The sequence below is a fragment of the Mobula birostris genome, chromosome 6, assembly GCF_030028105.1.
Source record: "Mobula birostris isolate sMobBir1 chromosome 6, sMobBir1.hap1, whole genome shotgun sequence".
NCBI classification, from domain to species: domain Eukaryota; kingdom Metazoa; phylum Chordata; class Chondrichthyes; order Myliobatiformes; family Myliobatidae; genus Mobula; species Mobula birostris.
In genome coordinates, this window is record NC_092375.1 from 113,947,827 (window position 1) to 113,971,741 (window position 23,915).

A 23,915-nucleotide genomic window follows, 5' to 3' on the forward strand; every position below is an offset into this window, starting at 1 on the left:
TACAGAGTATGACATTAAAAAAACTATAAATTTCAAATAAGTATATATATATATATATATATGTAAGAGAACAATAAATTTAAATAAGTAAGAGAACAATAGAGAGGAAGTGTTCATGGGTTCTTTGCCCATTCAGAAGTCTGATGTCAGAGGGGAAGAAGCTGTTCCTAAAACGTTGAGTGTGTGTCTCCAGGCTGCTGTACTTCCTCACTGATGGTCGTAATGAGAGGAGAATAAGAAGTATTTTGGAATTAGAGTCAGGTTTAATATCACTGACTTATGTTGTGAAATATGCATGTTGTTTTGTGGTAGCAGTACAGTGCAATCATAAAAAAGTATATGTTACAATAAGATATATATATAAAACAATTAGTGCAAAAGGTGAGGTAGTGTTTTGGGTTTATGGTCCATTCAGAAATCTGATGGTGGAGGGTAAGAAGCTGTCCAAAATCATTGTGTGTCTTCAGGCTCCTATACCTCCTCACTGATGGTAGCAATGAGAAGAGACCATGTCCTAGATGGTGAGAGTCCACAATGATAGATGCCACCTTCTTGAGGCATTGCCTACTGTGTGAAGGTTAGTGCCCATGATGGAGCTGTCTGAATTCACAGTCCTTTGCAGCTTCTTCCTATCCTGTGACCATTACAAATAATCTAAGGCAGAGGAACAGGAAGGGAGGTGCTGTCTACTCTTATTCAGGCTAGAGGGGTATTTACACCGCTGTCATAGAGGCATAGAGCACTACAGCACAGAAACAGGCTCTTCATTCCACCTAGTTCATGCTGAACTGATATTCTGCCTAGTCCCATTAATCTGCACCTGAACCATAGCCCTGCATACCCCTCCCATCCATGTAATTTTTCAGATTTCTCTTATATGTTGAACTTGTTATAATACTCAACAAGACTGGTTAGACATGACTTACCATGCACTAAGCCATGTTGACTATCCCTAATCACTCCCTGTCTATCTCTTAGAATACCTTCCAATAACTTTCTCACTGCTGATGTCAAGCTCACCAGCCTATAATTTCCTGGCTTATTCTTAGAGCCTTTCTTAAACAATGGAGCAACATTAGCTAACCTACGTTCCTCTAGCACCTCAGCCAAAGTGAAGGGCTTTTTAAGTACCTCTGTTAGAGACCCTGCGAAGAGTCGGAAAGGCCTACTCCGTACTGTATCTCAATTAATCAATAAATAACTAAATAAATTCTGCACTAAACTCCCACAGGGTTCAAGAGAACACATTGTCAGGCCTTGGGCATTTATGTACCCTACTTTGCCTCAAGACAGCAAATACCTCCTCCTGTATAATCTGTATGAGGTCCATGTCCTCGCTGCCGCATTGCCTCGCAGCTATAGACTCTGTGTCCATCTCCTGAGTAAGGACAGATGCAAAAAAAAATTTATTTAAGATCTCTGCCACTCTTTCATCTTCACACGCAGATTACCACTCTGATCTTCCAAAGGACCTTGCTATCCTTTTGCTCTTAATATATTGGTAGATGCCCTTAGCATTCTCCTTCACCTTGTCTGCTAGAGCAACCTCATATCTTCTTTTAGCCCTCCTGATTTCCTTCTTTAGTGTTCTCCTGCATTTTTATACTACGCAGATGCCTTATTTGTTCCTGCCTTCTTATACCTGCTATTCACTTCCTTCTTTTTCCTTTGCCAGAAAACAACCTGGCCCAATTCACAATTACCAAATCCTTTCTGATATCATCAAAGTTGACCTTTCTCAAATACATGATCTCAACCCAAGGAGCAGACCTATCCTTCTTCATAATTACCTTGAAAATGATGGCATTATAATCACTAGACGCAAACAGTTCCCCTGTCACCTGCCCTGTCTCATTCCCAAATAGGAGATCTAGTATCACATTTTCTCTAGTTGTGACTTCTATTTCCTAAGTAAGGAAACTTTCCTGAACACCTTTGACAGTACGGGAGTCCCAGTCAATACGTGGAAAGTTAAAATCACCTGCTGTCACAACCTTATGTTTCTTGCAACAGTCTGCAATCTCTCAACAAACATGTTCCTAAATCCTGCAGAATGTGGGGTGATCTATAATATAATCCCATTAACATGGTCACGGCTTTCTTATTCCTCAGTTCTAACCATAAAGCCTCACTAAGCACTGACTAAGCACTGCCATGACATTTTCCCTGACTAGTAATCCCTTCCGTCCCCCTTTAATCCCTTCCGCTCTGTCACGCCTAAAACAAAGGAACCCAGGATATTGAACTGCCCGTCCTGCCCCTCCTGCAAACAACTCTCACTATAGGGTCACAATGTCATAATCCCATGTGCTGATCCATGCCCTAGACTCTTCCACCTTTCCTACAACATTCCTTATATGAAATATACGCAGCTCAGAACATTAGTCCCACTCTGCTCAACCTTTCGATTCCTGACTTTGTATGTCAGTTTAACATCTTCCTCCACAACCACTCCACTATCAGTCCTGGCGCTGTGGTTCCCATCGCCCTGCAACAGTAGTTTTAGCCTCCCTGTGCAGCACTACACACCTTTCTGCTAGGATATTAGTCTCCTTCCAGTTCAAGTGGGAATTGTCCCTTCTATACAGGTCCCACCCTTCCTGGAAGAGAGCCCAATGATAGAAAAATCTGAAGTCCTCCCTCCTGCACCAACTTCTTAGCCACATGTTAAACTATGATCTTCCTTTCTTGGGCTTCACTAGTACATGGCACACTACACGCTGTATCTCAATAAATAAATAAATATTTTCTGTTGCCTTCACCCTCACCAGATTTTACTGATGCACCATAGAAAGCATGTAATCCAGAAGCATCACAGCTCCTAATGGCAACTGCTCTGCATGTGATCATAAGAATCTGCAGAGTTGTGGACACTGCTCAGCTCATCACAGGAACCGGCCTCTCCTCCATGGGCTCTGTCTGTACTTCGTGCTGCCTCAGTAAAGTAGCCAGAGACCGCACTCGGCCCAGACATTCTCTCGTCTTCCCCCACCCCACCTCACATCAGGCTGAAGATACAAGAGCCTGAAAGCTCATGCCACCAGGCTCAAGGACAGATCCTACCCCACTGTTGTAAGACTATTGAACCGTTCCCTAGTCTGATAAGAAAGACCCCTGACCTCATAATCTACCTTGTTATGACCTTGCACCTTATCAGAATCAGTTTATTATCACTGAGATATGTCGTGAAATTTGTCATTTTGCATCAGCAGTATGGTGCAATATGTAGAAAATTATTGCAGTTACAATAAAGAAATATAAAAATAAATAAACAGTAAGAAAGAATGGTGGGCATCAAGGAAATAAGCATTTGGTGTTTCGGTCCGACACCCTTCATCAGGGCTGGAAAGGAAGGAGGCAGAAGCTGGAATAAGGAGGAGGGGGGAGGGGAAAGAGGACAAGATGGCAGGTAAGAGGTGAGACCAAGTGAGGAGGAGGGAGGGTGGGTGGGTGGGGGAAGGAGGATGAAGTAAGAAGCAGGGTGAGGATTACGGACTGAAGGAGAAGGCATCTAATAGGAGAAGAGAGTGGTCTGTGGAAGAGAGGGAAGAAGGAGGGGAACCAGAGGGAGGTGATGGATCTCTGAGAGCAGACCTGTTAAACTTCTGTCAGGTCTCCTCTCAGCCTCCTAACTCCAGAGACATGGAGCCTCAGGAAACTGCATTCCTTTGGGAGCAGGAAGGGAAATGTAGAGGTTTTTTTAAGCAATGAGGAATCACAAGGTGTTGGTGTTCAGACGGACCTGAGTGTTCCTTTATAGTCAGTTACTTCGCTGGTGAGAGATCGAAAGGTGTGTTCAGAGGGACCTTGGTGTTCTCATAATTCTAGCTATATAGGTGGTGAGAAACTGAAAGGTGTTGTGTTCAGAGGGACCTTGGTGTTCTCATAGTTCCAACTATTTGGGTTTTGAGAGACTGAAAGGTATGTCCAGAGGGATCTGAGTGTTCTTGGACAGAATCACTCAAAGTTGTCGACAAAGGACAACTGAAGATTAGGAAGAGGCCCAGTGCACTGGACTTCATCGTAAGAGAATCTGAATTCAATCTTAAGCATATATGGGTTTGAATAATTGAAAGCTTAGCAAGGGCTTATCTGGAACATGACACTGCATGAGGCCAAATGTGGAGAACTGTGTACAGTTCTGGTCACTTAGCTACAAGAAAGTTATCAATAAGATTGAAAGAGTATGGGAAAAAATTTACGAGGATGTTGCCAGAACTTGAGGACCTTGTAGGATTTTGCGAATAAAACATGTGAGAGTCATTTTATGCATTTAACAAAAGCCACAGCCCTTTGCTTCTATTATGAACAAATCAAAACAGTTGCCTTACACTGACGTCATTACGTCAGACACCATCTCTTAAAGAGAACGCAATAACTCAATGACGGTGTTTGCGAATTATGTAGAACAGTTTCTATGATGAACAGTATGTGTCCTCTGTCACACTTTACATTACTCTACAACCTGAGTTGGGACTTTATTTCCTGGAGCTTAGGAGAATGAAGAGAGATTTGATAGAGGTATACAAAATTTTGAGGGGTATAGACAGGGTAAATGCAAGCACTGAATAAACACACAAGATTCTACAGATGTTGGAATCCAGAGTTAGACAAAATGCTGGAAAAACTCAGCAGATCAGGCAGCATCCATGGAAGGGAATAAATAGTCAGCATTCCAGGCTGATACTTTCACCTGATGAAGGGCAGGAGGTACAGGAGCCTTAGGTCCCATAGCACCAGGTGCAGAAAGAGTGAACTACAGCCATCAAGCTCCTGAATCAGCGTGAATTTCACTCACAACTCTGAACTGATTCCATAACCTATACACACTCTTTCCAACTCATATTCTCAGTATTATTTATTTTTATTTGAACAACTTGTCTTCTTTTGCACTTTAGTTGTTTGTCTGTCTTGTTTACGGATAGTTTTTCATAAATTTTATTGTATTTCATTATTTACCTGTAAATGCAGGCACGAAAATTAAATTGAATTAAAGTAATACGTGCTTTGATAACAAATTTACTTTGACATTGACACCTGGGGTGTTTCGAACCAGGAGTCACAGTCCCAAAATGAATGGCTGACCACTCAGGACAGAAACTTGGAGAGATTTCTTTACCCAGGTGGAAGGGAATCGGGAGAGTTTTTGTATAATGTCAAACAGATGTCAACCTTTGGATATAAAGTAACATCGGTTTGATACTGAGGTAAAAGTTCAGTCAACAAATATAAACTAATTTGGGGACCATGTTGGAAATTTACTCTGAGAGAAATCCAGGAGAAAGAGACAGAACTTCAGGTGGACTTTGTGATTGAAGGGTCGTGTCAGGAAGTTAATTATCCCACAGTGGGCGGTGGTGGACTCTGATCTCTCCCTAAAAATAGACTGTGGATGCAGAAGGTGTAGTCGGAATGTCAAACATGAATTTTTGTAGCATCAGGATTTTGAAGTGAAGGTTAGTCAGTTGAGGTAATATACAGTTCCCCCAATGGTCGCAGGGCAAGAGGAGCTGAACAGTCTGCTCCTGTTCCTGTAAGAGTGAACATAGAACAGTACAGCATAGAATCAGGCCCTTAAGCCCACAATATTGTGCTGAACTAATTAAATTGATGATACGTAATACCAATCCCTTCCGCCTGCACATGGTCCATATCCGTCCATTCTCTGCAAATTCAGCTGCCTTTTTAAGGGCTTCTTAAATGCCTCAATCATGTCTTTTTCCACCACCGTCCCGGTAGTGCTTTCCAGACACCCATCACTCTCTATGTAAGAAAACCTACCCTGTATCTCCTTTCAACTTCCCCAATCTCGCTATACCCTCTAGTATTAGACATTTCATCCTCGGCGGAGAAAAATACTGACTGTCGACTGTATCTACACCACTTAGAATTTTATAATCTTCTGTCAAGTCTCCTCTCAGCCTCTGAAGCCCCTGATAAACTACCCATGCTTATCCAGCCTCTCCTTGTAGCTCTTCCCCTGGAACCTGGGCAGCATCCTGATGAACCTCCTGCACCCTCCCTGAAGCCTCCACTTCCTTCCCGTGATGGAGCATCCAGAAATGAATGCAGTCAAACCTGAGTTTTATATAGGTTATATATTAGAGATGATAACAGTGTGATAACCCAATTACACCTATTTGACCAATTAACCTACTAACCCATTTGTCTTTGGAATGAAGGACAAAACCGGAGCACCCAGAGGAAACTCACACAGTCATAGAGAGAAAGTACAAACTCCTTACAGTGAATGGTGGGAACTAAACGGGTGATGGTGCTGTAATAGCACTTCGTTACCATACCACCATGACATTATGCCCCGACTCTTATACCTGATGCCTGACCAGTGTCGGGAAGCATGAATGTGCCTTCTTTCCTGCCCTGTCAAGCTGTGCAGCCATTTTCAGGGAGCTGTGGACTTGGGCACCAAGACCTCGCTGTACACCAAGGTTGTTGAAGGACTTACCATGAACTGTCCTTTTATAATTGACTCCCCAAAGAGCAACAACTCACATTTGGCCGGGTTAAGTTCCATCTGCCATTTCTCTGGCCATAACTGCAATTGATCTACACCTTGTCAGTGGGCTGAATGGCCTCCTGTTCCTGTAAGAGAAGACCTCTCCTCCCACTTCCAGTGTTCTTGATTCCGATTTACACTGAATTGCCCCGTACCTGGTCTTCCCCTGGTTCAGAGGGAAAGGGGTTATTGTTGCTCTGTGTGCCAGTGTGCTTCAGAGAGACCGGGAATGAGGAGTGAAGTGCCTTCTCAGGCAATGCCCTGTGGAATTTCACAAACCATAAGACAAAGAAGAACAGTTAGGCCATTTGGCCCATCAAGTCTGCTCTGCTATTTCATTATGACAGATTTATTTCCCTCTCAATGCCATTCTCCTGACTTCTCCTCATAGCCTTTACTAATCGAGAACCTATCAACCTCTGCTTTAAATATACCCAGTGACAAAGCCTCCACAGCCATCTATGGCAATGTTTTCCACAGATTCATCATCTACTGGCTAAAAAAAAATGCTCCTCATATCCCTTCTAAAGGGATGTCCTTCTATTGTGTCCTCTGGCCCAAGATTCATCCACTATAGGAAACATCCTCACCACATCCACTCTGTTTATGCCTTTCAATATCCGGTATGTTTCAATGAGATCCCACCCTCCCATTATTCTAAACGTCAGTGAGTACAGACCCAGAGACATCAAACACACCCCGTACGTTAGCCTTTTCATTCTCAGGATCATTCTCATTAACCTCATCTAGACCGTTTCCAGTGCCAGCACATCCTTTCTTGGATAAAGGGCTCAATACTCCAAGTGGAGTCTGACCAATGCCTTATGAAGCCTCAGAACTGCATCTTTGCTTTTATATTCTAGTCCTCTCAAAATGAATGCTAATTTCCTTACTGTCAATGCAACCATAGTGTTCTCCTGGGTTTTTATGTCGAACACTACAGCTCAGTACAGGCCCTTCTGCCCACAGTGTTGTGCTGATCTTTTAACCAATCTGAGATAAATCTAACCCTCCCTCCCATGTTGCCCCTATTTTTCCATCATTCATATGTCTATCTAAGAATTTAGTAAATGCTCCTAATGTATCTGCCTCCACCACCTCCCCTGGCAGGGTGTTCCATGCACTCACCACTCTGTGCGAAAAAACTTCCCTCTGACATTCTCCCACCCCCTCCACTATACTTTCCACCAAACACTTAAAATTATGCCCCCTGGTATTACCATTTCCTGAAAAGTCTCTAGCTATCCTCTCTATCTGTGCCTCTTATCATGTTGTACACCTTTATCAAGTCACCTCTCATCTTCCTTCACTTCAAGAACAAAAGTCCTAGCTCGCTCAACCTATCCTCATAAGATATGCTCTCTGGCCCAGGCAGCACCCTGGTAAACCTCTTTTTATTGTGGTCTCACTCCCAGGGCGTTGGGGGTGTTAAAGTGAGAGGTGTACACATGCAGTATCTCTGGAGTTGTGTCTGTTGGAGGGGGTGGGACTGGTCACATGGGATCCTCCTTGTCCATCAGTTTGTGTAGTTGTCCCGTGCTGTGGTTCTGTGGCTCAGCTCACCACTTTAATCATTGCTTCAGTGTCTGTGTGTTAGTAATCTGTGTACGTGTGTATCAATGTGTGTTTGTGCATGTTAGAATATGTACGTGCATATGTGTTAAATTTCTGTGTGTGTGTTTGCCATTTGTTTGCTGGATGGCTATGTGGTGGGTGTTCACATGTGTTTGGAGTGAGTATATGAGTGTGTCTGTGACTGTGTGTGTGAGAGAGTGTGTCTGTATGTGTGGGTGTGTCTGTGTGTGAGAGTATGACTGTGTGTGAGAATGTGTCTATGTGTGAGTGTGTCTGTGACTGTGTGTGTGAGAGTGTGTCTATGTGTAAGTGTGTCTATGACTGTGTGTGAGAGTGTGTCTATGTGTGAGTGTGTCTGTGTGTGTGAGAGTGTGTCTATGACTGTGTGTGTGACTGTGTGTGAGTGTGTCTGTGTGTGTGAGAGTGTGTCTGTGTGTGAGAGAGTGTGTCTATGACTGTGTGAATGTGTGTGTGTGAGAGTGTGTCTGTGTGTGTGAGTGTGTCTGTGTGTGTGACAGAGTGTGTCTATGACTGTGTGTGTGAGAGTGTGTCTGTGTGTGTGAGAGAATGTGTCTATGACTGTGTGTGTGAATGTGTCTATGTGTGAGTGTGTCTGTGACTGTGTGTGTGAGAGTGTGTCTATGACTGTGTGTGAGAATGTGTCTATGTGTGAGTGTGTCTGTGACTGTGTGTGAGTGTGTCTGTGTGTGTGAGAGTGTGTCTATGACTGTGTGTGAGTGTGTCTATGTGTGAGTGTGTCTGTGACTGTGTGTGTGAGAGTGTGTCTATGACTGTGTGTGTGAATGTGTCTATGTGTGAGTGTGTCTGTGACTGTGTGTGTGAGAGTGTGTCTATGACTGTGTGTGAGAATGTGTCTATGTGTGAGTGTGTCTGTGACTGTGTGTGAGTGTGACTGTGTGTGTGAGAGTGTGTCTATGACTGTGTGTGAGAATGTGTCTATGTGTGAGTGTGTCTGTGACTGTGTGTGAGTGTGTCTGTGTGTGTGAGAGTGTGTCTATGTGTGAGTGTGTCTGTGACTGTGTGTGTGAGAGTGTGTCTGTGTGTGTGAGAGAGTGTGTCTATGACTGTGTGTGAGAATATGTCTATGTGTGAGTGTGTCTGTGACTGTGTGTGAGTGTGTCTGTGTGTGTGAGAGTGTGTCTATGACTGTGTGTGAGAGTGTGTCTGTGTGTGTGTGAGAGTGTGTCTATGTGTGAGTGTGTGACTGTGTGTGTGAGAGTGTGTCTGTGTGTGTGTGTGAGTGTGTCTATGTTTGAGTGTGTCTGACTGTATGTGAGAGTGTGTATGTGTGAGTGTGTCTGTGACTGTGTGTGAGAGTGTGTCTATGACTATGTGTGAGAATGTGTCTATGTGTGAGTGTGTCTGACTGTGTGTGTGTGAGAATGTGTCTGTGTGAGTGTGTCTGTGACTGTGTGTGAGAGTGTGTCTGTGTGTGTGAGAGTGTGTCTGTGCCTGTGGTGTGTGTGAGAATGTGTCTGTGACTCTGTGTGTGTCTGTGACTGTGTGTGCCTATGGGTCTGTGACTCTGTGTGTGTCTCTGTGACTGTGTGTGCATGCACACGCCAGTGTTGTGTGAGAGTGTGTGTGTGTGTGTTTGAGCGACTGTTTATTTGTATGAATTGTGTGGTGTGTTTGAGCGTATGTGACACGTCTGTGTGTGTATCTGAATGGAGTGTGTGTGTGTTTGTGTATTTGGAGTATGTGAGTGTGGTGTGTTTGTGTGTGTGCATATATTTGTATGGAGTGTGTGTGAGAGTATGTCTGGGTATTTATATGGAGTGTGTGTGTGTTTGTATAGAGTGTGAGTGTGTGGTATGTGTGTGTGAGTCTGTGTGTGTGCTTTTCTACTAATCTGGAGTCTCCTGACGAAGTTTCTGTCTGCACACAGGGACACTGAGTTAATGTGGACCAGGTGAGGTGGAGGCGGCTCAGATCTCTCTGCTCACACACTGACCGCGCACGGTGACCTTTCACTGTGGCAACATCCTGGCAGTCTGCGCACAATCGACTACAATCAACGGGACTGTCTCATTCTTTGCTTACTCACTGCGTTGCACACAGGCTGAGCAGGGTGGCCTTAAATAAATCCGGTCTCCACTCTGCACTCTGAAACCAGGGCAATGTGGAGCTGCTCCCATCCCTCTCCCCACTAACCGCGGCCACACTCTCTGTGGAGAAGGGTCATCCCACAGAGATACATAGAGCTTTGAGTTAGTGATTGAGGAGGCAGCAGGTAGATTTTAGAATGTCCCACAGTGAGGATCTGTCCACCAATGCAGACCAAAGTGATGCCACATACAGTCCCAACTCCCTGAGGTGGGTTGTGGATGGGAACTTCTTCTAAAAGTCCAAAATGGTACCCAGATACTCACAGCTTCCTAAGACATAGGAGCAGAATTAGGCCGCTTGGCCCGTCGAGTCTGTTTTACCATTCAATCATGGCTGATTTATTACCCCTCTCACCCCCATTCTCCTCCCCATAGCCATTGATGCCTTTACTAATCAAGAAACCTATCAACCATGTTAGGGGCATCCTCTACAAGAGAAGGGCACCATTGTGTCTGAGGCCTTATAAGAAGGACGAAAGACAGAGATTATTTTCTAAATGAGGAGCAAAATCAGAAATGACAGGTGCAAAGGGACTTGGGAGTCTTCATGCGGGATTCCCTAAAGGTTAACAGAACATAGAACATAACAGCGCAGAACGGACACTTTGGTTCATGTTGCTTTGCTGAACTTTACAGCTACTATAAGATTAATCTAACCCTGCCCTCTTACAGAACCATCGATGTGCCTGTCCAAAAGACTCTTAAACATCTCGAATGAATCTGCTTCTTCCACCACCCCGGCACCCATACAACCCACTCTCGGTGCAAAGGAGCCTGTATCTGACATTCCCTCCCACATCCCCACCCCCGTATTTTCCTCTAATCACCTTAAAGTTATATTGCACGTGTTAGCTATGACCTTAAAATGAACTTGGAGGTTGACTCAGTAGGTTAGAAGGCAAATGCAATGTTAGAATTCATTTTGAGAGAACTTGAATATAAGCAAGGATGTAAAAAAGTAATGCTGAGGCTTCATAAGGCAGTAGTCAGGCCACATGTGGAGTCTTGTGAGCAGTTTTGGCCCCTTATCTAAGAAAGGATGTGCTGGCATTGGAGATGATCTGGAGGACATTCATAAGAATGATCCCAGAAATGAAAGGGTTAATATATGAGATGTGTTTGATTCTGGGCCTGTACTTTCTGAAGTTTAGAAGAATCAGGAGGGGTCTCATTAAAACCTACTGAATATTGAAAGGCCTAGCTAGAGTAAACATGGTGAGGATGTTTCCTATAGTGGGTGAGTCTAGGACCGGGGGCATAACCTCATCTTAGAGGGACATCTACTTAGAAAAGAGATGAGGAGGAATTTCTTTAGCCAGAGCGGGGTGAAACTGTCCCTCAGACAGCTGTGGATGCCAAGTCATTAGATATATTTAAAGTGGAGATTGATAGGTTTTTGATTAGTAAGGTGTCAAAGGTTATGGGGAGAAGGTAGGAGAATGGGGTTGAGAGCAAGAGAATAACTAGGGAGAGGGTGGGACCACAAGGATAAAGGGGAACATTTGCTTGGATGCAGAGAATATGAGTGAAGTACTTAATGAGTACTTTGCTTCAGTATTTACCAAGGAAAAGGATATGAAGGACTAGGAGATCAGTGCTGAGTGTATAAATACATCCGGGTGTTTGGAGGTCAAAGAGGAGGAAATGTTGGGTCTCCCAAAGAGTGGATAAGTCCCCAGGGCCTGATGGGATTTACCCAGGTTATTGAAGGAGGCGAGAGATGAGATTGCTGGTCCCTTGACCTGTATCTTTGTGTCCTCTCTATTCACAGGTGAGGTCCCTGAGGACTGGCGAGTGGCTAATGTTGTACCTCTATTTAAGAAGGGAACAAGGGAAAATCCTGGGAACTGTAGACCAGTGAGTCTCACGTCAGTTGTAGGGAAATTGCTGGAGAAAATTCTTAGGGATAAGATATATGAACATTTGGAAACCCATGGCCTAATTAAAGAGAGCCAGCATGGCTTTGTGTGTGGCGGTTTTGCCTTACCAACTTGATTGAGCTTTTTTACAATGTGATGAGAGAGACTGATGAGGGTAAGACAGTGGATGTTGTCTACATGGATTTTAGTACAGTGTTTGATGAAGCCCTTCATGGAGGCTAATCCAAAAGATTAAGATGCATGGGGTCTGCAGTGAATAGGCTGTTTGTATTCAGAACTGGCTTGCCCATAGAAGACAGAGAGTAGTAGAGAGTAGTATTTGAGCTGGAGGTCTGTAATTAGTGGAGTTCCACAGGGATCTGTGCTGGGGCTCTGCTGTTTGTGATGTATGTAAATGACCTGGATGAAAACGTAGATGGTTGGGTTAGAATGTCTGCAGATGATGCCAACATTGGTGGAGTTGTAGATAGTGTAGACGCCTGGCAAAGGATGCAGGGTGCATTGAAGGTGAGGGGGGTAGGTTCAAGGGGAATGCAAGGAGTAAGTTTTTTACTCAGAGTGATGGATGCCTGGAATGCGTTCCCTGGTCTGGTGGTAGAGGCAAATACATTAGAGGCTTTTAAGAGACGTTTGGATAGGCACATGAATGTGAGGAAGATGAAGGGATAGGGGCATGGTGTAGGAGGAGGGATTAGTCATTGGGTGTTTTATCATTTGGTTTTGAGTTGGTTTGCCTCAACATTGTGGGCCAAATGGCCTGTTCCTGTCCTGTACTGTTCTATATCCTATGAGAGGGATAATAAATCAGCCATGATAAAATGGCGGAGCAGACTTGAGGGGTTGAGTGGCCTAATTCTGCTCCTTTGTCTTTTGGTCTTATGATCCTGTTGAGAAGCCAGCACAGTGCTGCTGGGCTCAGTGGCTCATTGTATCCAAAGAGCTTGGGCCATTAGTAGTTGTAACGTGAACCTCAAACCCAGCCTGTGTCGGTCTGTCATTGGGTTGTAATGGAATAATCCTTGTGCTCAGTGTCCTATTGACAGATGTCACTTGTCTCTGTAACTGTTGAATTCACTGTGTTAGTGCCCAGTGTACTGAAACCAAACATCTACTGTTGTCGACTGTGGTTTATTTTGTCAGGGTGTATAACTACAGGGTTCTTCTCTGAAATCACTCTCAGTGACACGTCTTCAATCTTTGTATTGTACAGATCACCACAATTCCACCAGCCTTTGACTTAATGGAGCCCAGTGCTCTGCTTGTGTAAAAAGCAATATCCCACGTGTACCAGAGAAATAGAAACTTGTTGTTACGGTATCATTATGTAAAGGCCATTCAACCCACAAGGCAGTGCTGGGAATGGGAAAATAATAGTCTGTTTCAATGTTTATTGCTGGGAGTTGTGTTTGCACCAGATCTCCAGAGAGACTTCCCCTCACCACCTCCCCCAACCCCCCGACAGTTCTTCAAGATAGTGTCAGAAAGAGAGCCAGAAAAGCCCCGATATAAGGTGCACAGTCACTGATTACTGACAGAGACTCACGGGCGATGTCCCCATGACCCCACACAGTCACAGAGAGAATGTACAAGCTCCCTGCGGTTGGTGGTGGACCTGAAGCCCAGTCGCTGCTGCTGTAACAATGTTATGCTAACTGATACACTACCAGACACACATAACACACTCACACTAGTGCACACAAACACACAACATGCTCAAATGCACACAGGCATAAACAACACAAATATGCACATATGTAAATGTGCTTAAGTGCACACACACATTTACATACATACACAAACATATGCACACAAAAAAGTATACAAAGGCACAAAACAACAAATTTCACAGCTGATCTCAGTGACAATAAACCTGGTTCTCATTCTGAGTCTGTGCATTGTGGAAGTTAGACTGATACAGTTGTGGTGTGTGGAACTAGCAAGGCTGACAGGAGTGGCTTCTGCTGGTTGGGGCGTTGGAACCAATGGTATGATCTCCGGTCGTGCAGGAACGAAGTGAAGGACAGTCCAGTGCGCTGGTGGGAGATTGTAACCCGCCGAATGGAGGATCAGTATCCAGCTTTAAATCTGGTATTGAGAGAGTTGATAGAGACAGGGAAATGGAGGGTCTGTGGCGTGAGGTACAGGCTCGGTGGGCTGAATGGCCTCCTGCTATTCTTACATCTTTGTGACTCGGTTGCAAAAGATGCTGAGGTCAAGGTTTGTTTCATTTTGTTGTTTTAGAACAGAGTGATATTTACACTAGATAAACAACTTTTAAACAGACCACACAAAATTCAGGTGAGGCAGCAGTTTATGGAGAAGAATAAACAGTCAGTGCTTCAGGCCAAGGTCCTTCACCAGGACTGGAAAGGAAGGGGGCAGAAGCCGGAATAAGAAAATGGGGGGGGAGAGGAGATTAGTACAAGCTGGCAGGTGATGGGCGAGATTAGGTGTGGGGGGAGGTATCAACCTGCTAGCATGAACATCGATTTCTCAAACTTTCGGTAACTTCTACCCCCTTCTCTACTCTCTTATTTCATTCCCCAGTCTGCTTCCTCTCTCACCCCCTCATCTGCCCATCACCTCCCAATGGTCTCCATCTCCTTCCCTTTTTCTATGGTCCCCTGTCCTTTCCTATAAGAATCCTTCATGTTCAGCTCCACCTCCTCAACCTTCTTGTTTCATCCCACTCATCCTCCCCTTCACCTGGTCTCAGCAACATCGTGAACAACTGAAAACAGTTGTAGAAGTCAACACTTGCTCGTCGCTGCACTGAGATCTCTGCTCAACACCAGCCTCCTCCACCCAGCCCCCTCTTGTAGAATCATAAGACCATAGGAACCAAATTAGGCCACATGGCCATTCGCCTCTACTCCACCATTTCATCATGGCTGAGTTATTAGCCCTCTCAACCCTATTCTCCTGCTTTCTACCCATATCTTTGACACCAATTCTAATCAAGAACCTATCAACCTCTGCTTTAAGTATACCCAATGATTTGGCTTCCATAGCCGTCAGTGGAAATGAATTCCACAGATTCACTACCCTCTGGCTAAAGAAATTCTTCCTGAATTCTGACTCACTCAATATTGAAAACATCTCTCCTCTATCTAGGCCTTTCAATATTCAGTAGGTTTCAATGTGATCCCACTCATTCTCCTAAACTCCTGAGAGTACAGGCCCAGAGCCATCAAATACTACTCATACAATAATCCTTTACTTTCTGAGATCACCCTCATAAACCTCCTCAGGACTCTCCCTAGCTTTTTATCCAAATACCATAAAGCCCTTCTCTATCCCCATCCTTATGTAAGTGTTTTCCCCCTTCCCCCTTCCCCCTCTACCTCCCATCCTCGTGTTTCCCTGTTCCCCTCTCTATCCCCATCCTCTCGTATTTCCCAATTCCCCTCTATCCCCCATCCTATTGTGCTTCCCTGATCCCCTCTATCCCCCATCCTCGTGTTTCCCCTATTTCCCCTCTATCCCCCAACCTCGTGTTTCCCTATTCCCCTCTATCCCATTCCTATTGTGTTGCCCCATTCCACTCTATCCCCCATCCTCGTATTTCCCCTACTCCCCCTCTATCCCCCATCCTATTGTGTTTCCCTATTCCACCTCTATCCCCCATCCTTGTGTTTCCCCTGTTCCCCCTCTATCCCCTATCCTTGTGTTTTCCTATTCCCCCCATCCCCAACCTTCTGTTTCCCTATTCCCCTCTATCCCCATCCTTGTGTTTTCCCTATTCCCCTCTATCCCCATCCTCAAGTTTCCCTATTCCCCTCTATCCCCATCCTCGTGTTTCCCTATTCACCCTCTAAACCCCATCCTATTGTGTTTCCCCATTCCCCTCTATCCCAATCCTCGTGTTTCCCTATTCAACTCTATACCCATCCTCGTGTTTCCCTATTGCCCTCTATCCCCCATCCTCATGTTTCCCTATTCCCTTCTATCCCCATTCTCATCATTTCCTATTCCCCCCTCTATCCCCATCCTATTGTGTTTCCCCATTCCCCTCTATCCCCATCCTCGTGTTTCCCTATTTCCCCCTCTATCCCCATCCTCATGTTTCCCCTATTCCCTCCTCTATCACCCATCTTTCTGTTTCCCTATTCCCTCCTCTACCCCCCATCCTCGTGTTTCCCTATTCACCCCTCTATCCCCAATCTCTCATGTTTCCCAATTCCCCTCTATCCCTCATCCTATTGTGCTTCCCTGATCCCCTCTATCCCCATCCTCGTGTTTCCCCATCCCCCTCTATCCCCATCATTGTGTTTCCCCATTTCCCTCTATCCCCATCCTTGTGTTTCCCTATTCCCCTCTATCTCCATCCTCTTGTGCTTTCCCCATTCCCCCTCTATCTCCATCCTCATGTTCCTCCATTCCCTCTATCCCCCATCCTCGAGTTTCCCCAATTCCCTCTATCTACATCCTTTTGTTTCCCCATTCCCTTCTAAGGCGATGCTCGTGTTTCCCTATTCCCCTCTAACCCCATCCTGTTCTGTTTCCCCATTCCACCCTCTATCCCCATCCTCGTGTTTCCCCATTCACCTCTAACACCATCCTTGTGTTTCCCCATTCCCCTCTATCTCACTTTCTATTGTGTTTCCCTATTCCCCTCTATCCCCCATCCTCGTGTTTTCCTATTCCCCTCTATCCCGATCCTTGTGTTTTCCCTATCACCCTCTATCCCCATCCTTGTGTTTCAACCATTCCCCTCTATCCCGATCCTTGTGTTTTCCCTATCGCCCTCTATACCCATCCTCATGTTTCCCTATTCCCCTCTATCACCCATCCTCGTGATTCCCCATTTCCCCCTCTACCCCCATCCTCATGTTTCCCTATTCCCCTCTATCCCCATCCTTGTGATTCCCCATTCCCCTCTATCCCCATCCTCGTGTTTCCCTATTCCCCTCTATCCCCCATCCTATTGTGCTTCCCTGATCCCCTATATCCCCATCCTCATGTTCCCCTATTTCCCCTCTATCCCCCATCCTCATGTTTCCCTATTCCCCTCTATGCCATTCCTATTGTGTTTCCCCATTCCACTCTATCCCCCATCCTCGTGTTTCCCCTACTCCCCCTCTATCACCCATCCTATTTTATTTCCCTATTCCCCCTATATCCCCATCCTCTCGTGTTTCCCAATTCCCCTATCTCCCCCATCCTATTGTGCTTCTCTGATCCCCTCTATCCCCCAATCTCGTGTTTCCCCTATTCCCCCTCTATCCCCATCCTCGTGTTTCCCCATCCCCCTCTATCCCCATCATTGTGTTTCACCATTTCCCTCTATCCCCATCCTTGTGTTTCCCTATTCCCCTCTATCCCCATCCTCTTGTGCTTTCCCCATTCCCCCTCTATCTCCATCCTCATGTTCCTCCATTCCCTCTATCCCCCATCCTCGAGTTTCCCCAATTCCCTCTATCTACATCCTTTTGTTTCCCCATTCCCTTCTAAGGCAATGCTCGTGTTTCCCTATTCCCCTCTAACCCCATCCTGTTCTGTTTCCCCATTCCACCCTCTATCCCCATCCTCGTGTTTCCCCATTCACCTCTAACACCATCCTTGTGTTTCCCCATTCCCCTCTATCTCACTTTCTATTGTGTTTCCCTATTCCCCTCTATCCCCCATCCTCGTGTTTTCCTATTCCCCTCTATCCCGATCCTTGTGTTTTCCCTATCACCCTCTATCCCCATCCTCATGTTTCCCTATTCCCCTCTATCCCCATCCTCGAGTTTCCCCATTCCCCTCTATCCCCCATCCTCGGGTTTCCCTATTCCCCTCTATCCCGATCCTCGTGTTTCCCTATTCCCTTCTATACCCATCCTCCTGTTTCCCTAATCCCCTCTATCCCCATCCTCATGTTTCCCCTATTCCCCCTCTATCCCCCATCCTCGTGTTTCCCCATTCCCCTCTATCCCCATCATTGTGTTTCCCCATTCCCCTCTATCCCCCATCCTATTGTGTTTCCCTATTCCCCCTCTATCCCCTTCCTCGTGTTTCCCCATTCCCCTCTATCACCCATCCTCGTGTTTCCCCTACTCCCCCTCTATCCCCCATCCTATTGTGTTTCCCTATTCCACCTCTATCCCCCATCCTTGTGTTTCCCCTGTTCCCCCTCTATCCCCCATCCTCGTGTTTCCCCATTCCTCCCTCTATCCCCATCCTCGTGTTTTCCCTATTCCCCTCTACCCCCATCCTCGTGTTTCCCTATTCCCCTCTATCCCCATCCTTGTGTTTTCCCTATTACCCTTTATCCCCATCCTCGTGTTTCCCTATTCCCCTCTATCCCCATCCTCGTGTTTCCCTATTCCCCCTCTATCCCCCATCCTATTGTGTTTCCCCATTCTTCTCTATCACCATCCTCGTGTTTCCCTATTCCCCTCTATCCCCATCCTTGTGTTTCAACCATTCCCCTCTATCCCGATCCTTGTGTTTTCCCTATCGCCCTCTATACCCATCCTCATGTTTCCCTATTCCCCTCTATCACCCATCCTCGTGATTCCCCATTTCCCCCTCTACCCCCATCCTCATGTTTCCCTATTCCCCTCTATCCCCATCCTTGTGATTCCCCATTCCCCTCTATCCCCATCCTCGTGTTTCCCTATTCCCCTCTATCCCCCATCCTATTGTGCTTCCCTGATCCCCTATATCCCCATCCTCATGTTCCCCTATTTCCCCTCTATCCCCCATCCTCATGTTTCCCTATTCCCCTCTATGCCATTCCTATTGTGTTTCCCCATTCCACTCTATCCCCCATCCTCGTGTTTCCCCTACTCCCCCTCTATCACCCATCCTATTTTATTTCCCTATTCCCCCTATATCCCCATCCTCTCGTGTTTCCCAATTCCCCTATCTCCCCCATCCTATTGTGCTTCTCTGATCCCCTCTATCCCCCAATCTCGTGTTTCCCCTATTCCCCCTCTATCCCCATCCTCGTGTTTCCCCATCCCCCTCTATCCCCATCATTGTGTTTCCCCATTTCCCTCTATCCCCATCCTTGTGTTTCCCTATTCCCCTCTATCCCCATCCTCTTGTGCTTTCCCCATTCCCCCTCTATCTCCATCCTCATGTTCCTCCATTCCCTCTATCCCCCATCCTCGAGTTTCCCCAATTCCCTCTATCTACATCCTTTTGTTTCCCCATTCCCTTCTAAGGCAATGCTCGTGTTTCCCTATTCCCCTCTAACCCCATCCTGTTCTGTTTCCCCATTCCACCCTCTATCCCCATCCTCGTGTTTCCCCATTCACCTCTAACACCATCCTTGTGTTTCCCCATTCCCCTCTATCTCACTTTCTATTGTGTTTCCCTATTCCCCTCTATCCCCCATCCTCGTGTTTTCCTATTCCCCTCTATCCCGATCCTTGTGTTTTCCCTATCACCCTCTATCCCCATCCTCATGTTTCCCTATTCCCCTCTATCCCCATCCTCGAGTTTCCCCATTCCCCTCTATCCCCCATCCTCGGGTTTCCCTATTCCCCTCTATCCCGATCCTCGTGTTTCCCTATTCCCTTCTATACCCATCCTCCTGTTTCCCTAATCCCCTCTATCCCCATCCTCATGTTTCCCCTATTCCCCCTCTATCCCCCATCCTCGTGTTTCCCCATTCCCCTCTATCCCCATCATTGTGTTTCCCCATTCCCCTCTATCCCCCATCCTATTGTGTTTCCCTATTCCCCCTCTATCCCCTTCCTCGTGTTTCCCCATTCCCCTCTATCACCCATCCTCGTGTTTCCCCTACTCCCCCTCTATCCCCCATCCTATTGTGTTTCCCTATTCCACCTCTATCCCCCATCCTTGTGTTTCCCCTGTTCCCCCTCTATCCCCCATCCTCGTGTTTCCCCATTCCTCCCTCTATCCCCATCCTCGTGTTTCCCTATTCCCCTCTATCCCCCATCCTCATGTTTCGCTATTCCCTTCTATTCCCATCCTCGTGATTCCCCATTCCCCCCTCTACCCCCATCCTCGTGTTTACCTATTCCCCTCTATCCCCATCCTTGTGTTTTCCCTATTCCCCTCTACCCCCATCCTCGTGTTTCCCTATTCCCCTCTATCCCCATCCTTGTGTTTTCCCTATTACCCTTTATCCCCATCCTCGTGTTTCCCTATTCCCCTCTATCCCCATCCTCGTGTTTCCCTATTCCCCCTCTATCCCCCATCCTATTGTGTTTCCCCATTCTTCTCTATCACCATCCTCGTGTTTCCCTATTCCCCTCTATCCCCATCCTTGTGTTTCAACCATTCCCCTCTATCCCGATCCTTGTGTTTTCCCTATCGCCCTCTATACCCATCCTCATGTTTCCCTATTCCCCTCTATCACCCATCCTCGTGATTCCCCATTTCCCCCTCTACCCCCATCCTCATGTTTCCCTATTCCCCTCTATCCCCATCCTTGTGATTCCCCATTCCCCTCTATCCCCATCCTCGTGTTTCCCTATTCCCCTCTATCCCCCATCCTATTGTGCTTCCCTGATCCCCTATATCCCCATCCTCATGTTCCCCTATTTCCCCTCTATCCCCCATCCTCATGTTTCCCTATTCCCCTCTATGCCATTCCTATTGTGTTTCCCCATTCCACTCTATCCCCCATCCTCGTGTTTCCCCTACTCCCCCTCTATCACCCATCCTATTTTATTTCCCTATTCCCCCTATATCCCCATCCTCTCGTGTTTCCCAATTCCCCTATCTCCCCCATCCTATTGTGCTTCTCTGATCCCCTCTATCCCCCAATCTCGTGTTTCCCCTATTCCCCCTCTATCCCCATCCTCGTGTTTCCCCATCCCCCTCTATCCCCATCATTGTGTTTCCCCATTTCCCTCTATCCCCATCCTTGTGTTTCCCTATTCCCCTCTATCCCCATCCTCTTGTGCTTTCCCCATTCCCCCTCTATCTCCATCCTCATGTTCCTCCATTCCCTCTATCCCCCATCCTCGAGTTTCCCCAATTCCCTCTATCTACATCCTTTTGTTTCCCCATTCCCTTCTAAGGCAATGCTCGTGTTTCCCTATTCCCCTCTAACCCCATCCTGTTCTGTTTCCCCATTCCACCCTCTATCCCCATCCTCGTGTTTCCCCATTCACCTCTAACACCATCCTTGTGTTTCCCCATTCCCCTCTATCTCACTTTCTATTGTGTTTCCCTATTCCCCTCTATCCCCCATCCTCGTGTTTTCCTATTCCCCTCTATCCCGATCCTTGTGTTTTCCCTATCACCCTCTATCCCCATCCTCATGTTTCCCTATTCCCCTCTATCCCCATCCTCGAGTTTCCCCATTCCCCTCTATCCCCCATCCTCGGGTTTCCCTATTCCCCTCTATCCCGATCCTCGTGTTTCCCTATTCCCTTCTATACCCATCCTCCTGTTTCCCTAATCCCCTCTATCCCCATCCTCATGTTTCCCCTATTCCCCCTCTATCCCCCATCCTCGTGTTTCCCCATTCCCCTCTATCCCCATCATTGTGTTTCCCCATTCCCCTCTATCCCCCATCCTATTGTGTTTCCCTATTCCCCCTCTATCCCCTTCCTCGTGTTTCCCCATTCCCCTCTATCACCCATCCTCGTGTTTCCCCTACTCCCCCTCTATCCCCCATCCTATTGTGTTTCCCTATTCCACCTCTATCCCCCATCCTTGTGTTTCCCCTGTTCCCCCTCTATCCCCCATCCTCGTGTTTCCCCATTCCTCCCTCTATCCCCATCCTCGTGTTTTCCCTATTCCCCTCTACCCCCATCCTCGTGTTTCCCTATTCCCCTCTATCCCCATCCTTGTGTTTTCCCTATTACCCTTTATCCCCATCCTCGTGTTTCCCTATTCCCCTCTATCCCCATCCTCGTGTTTCCCTATTCCCCCTCTATCCCCCATCCTATTGTGTTTCCCCATTCTTCTCTATCACCATCCTCGTGTTTCCCTATTCCCCTCTATCCCCATCCTTGTGTTTCAACCATTCCCCTCTATCCCGATCCTTGTGTTTTCCCTATCGCCCTCTATACCCATCCTCATGTTTCCCTATTCCCCTCTATCACCCATCCTCGTGATTCCCCATTTCCCCCTCTACCCCCATCCTCATGTTTCCCTATTCCCCTCTATCCCCATCCTTGTGATTCCCCATTCCCCTCTATCCCCATCCTCGTGTTTCCCTATTCCCCTCTATCCCCCATCCTATTGTGCTTCCCTGATCCCCTATATCCCCATCCTCATGTTCCCCTATTTCCCCTCTATCCCCCATCCTCATGTTTCCCTATTCCCCTCTATGCCATTCCTATTGTGTTTCCCCATTCCACTCTATCCCCCATCCTCGTGTTTCCCCTACTCCCCCTCTATCACCCATCCTATTTTATTTCCCTATTCCCCCTATATCCCCATCCTCTCGTGTTTCCCAATTCCCCTATCTCCCCCATCCTATTGTGCTTCTCTGATCCCCTCTATCCCCCAATCTCGTGTTTCCCCTATTCCCCCTCTATCCCCATCCTCGTGTTTCCCCATCCCCCTCTATCCCCATCATTGTGTTTCCCCATTTCCCTCTATCCCCATCCTTGTGTTTCCCTATTCCCCTCTATCCCCATCCTCTTGTGCTTTCCCCATTCCCCCTCTATCTCCATCCTCATGTTCCTCCATTCCCTCTATCCCCCATCCTCGAGTTTCCCCAATTCCCTCTATCTACATCCTTTTGTTTCCCCATTCCCTTCTAAGGCAATGCTCGTGTTTCCCTATTCCCCTCTAACCCCATCCTGTTCTGTTTCCCCATTCCACCCTCTATCCCCATCCTCGTGTTTCCCCATTCACCTCTAACACCATCCTTGTGTTTCCCCATTCCCCTCTATCTCACTTTCTATTGTGTTTCCCTATTCCCCTCTATCCCCCATCCTCGTGTTTTCCTATTCCCCTCTATCCCGATCCTTGTGTTTTCCCTATCACCCTCTATCCCCATCCTCATGTTTCCCTATTCCCCTCTATCCCCATCCTCGAGTTTCCCCATTCCCCTCTATCCCCCATCCTCGGGTTTCCCTATTCCCCTCTATCCCGATCCTCGTGTTTCCCTATTCCCTTCTATACCCATCCTCCTGTTTCCCTAATCCCCTCTATCCCCATCCTCATGTTTCCCCTATTCCCCCTCTATCCCCCATCCTCGTGTTTCCCCATTCCCCTCTATCCCCATCATTGTGTTTCCCCATTCCCCTCTATCCCCCATCCTATTGTGTTTCCCTATTCCCCCTCTATCCCCTTCCTCGTGTTTCCCCATTCCCCTCTATCACCCATCCTCGTGTTTCCCCTACTCCCCCTCTATCCCCCATCCTATTGTGTTTCCCTATTCCACCTCTATCCCCCATCCTTGTGTTTCCCCTGTTCCCCCTCTATCCCCCATCCTCGTGTTTCCCCATTCCTCCCTCTATCCCCATCCTCGTGTTTCCCTATTCCCCTCTATCCCCCATCCTCATGTTTCGCTATTCCCTTCTATTCCCATCCTCGTGATTCCCCATTCCCCCCTCTACCCCCATCCTCGTGTTTACCTATTCCCCTCTATCCCCATCCTTGTGTTTTCCCTATTCCCCTCTACCCCCATCCTCGTGTTTCCCTATTCCCCTCTATCCCCATCCTTGTGTTTTCCCTATTACCCTTTATCCCCATCCTCGTGTTTCCCTATTCCCCTCTATCCCCATCCTCGTGTTTCCCTATTCCCCCTCTATCCCCCATCCTATTGTGTTTCCCCATTCTTCTCTATCACCATCCTCGTGTTTCCCTATTCCCCTCTATCCCCATCCTTGTGTTTCAACCATTCCCCTCTATCCCGATCCTTGTGTTTTCCCTATCGCCCTCTATACC

At 46.8% G+C, this 23,915-nt stretch overlaps 1 protein-coding gene across 10 annotated transcripts in view; it reads left to right on the top strand.

Moving 5' to 3' along the window:
- The window catches only part of spega (striated muscle enriched protein kinase a), a 392,740-nt gene that overhangs the window by 157,128 nt on the left and 211,697 nt on the right, over positions 1 to 23,915 (top strand). The gene's annotated exons all lie outside the window — the stretch shown is intronic.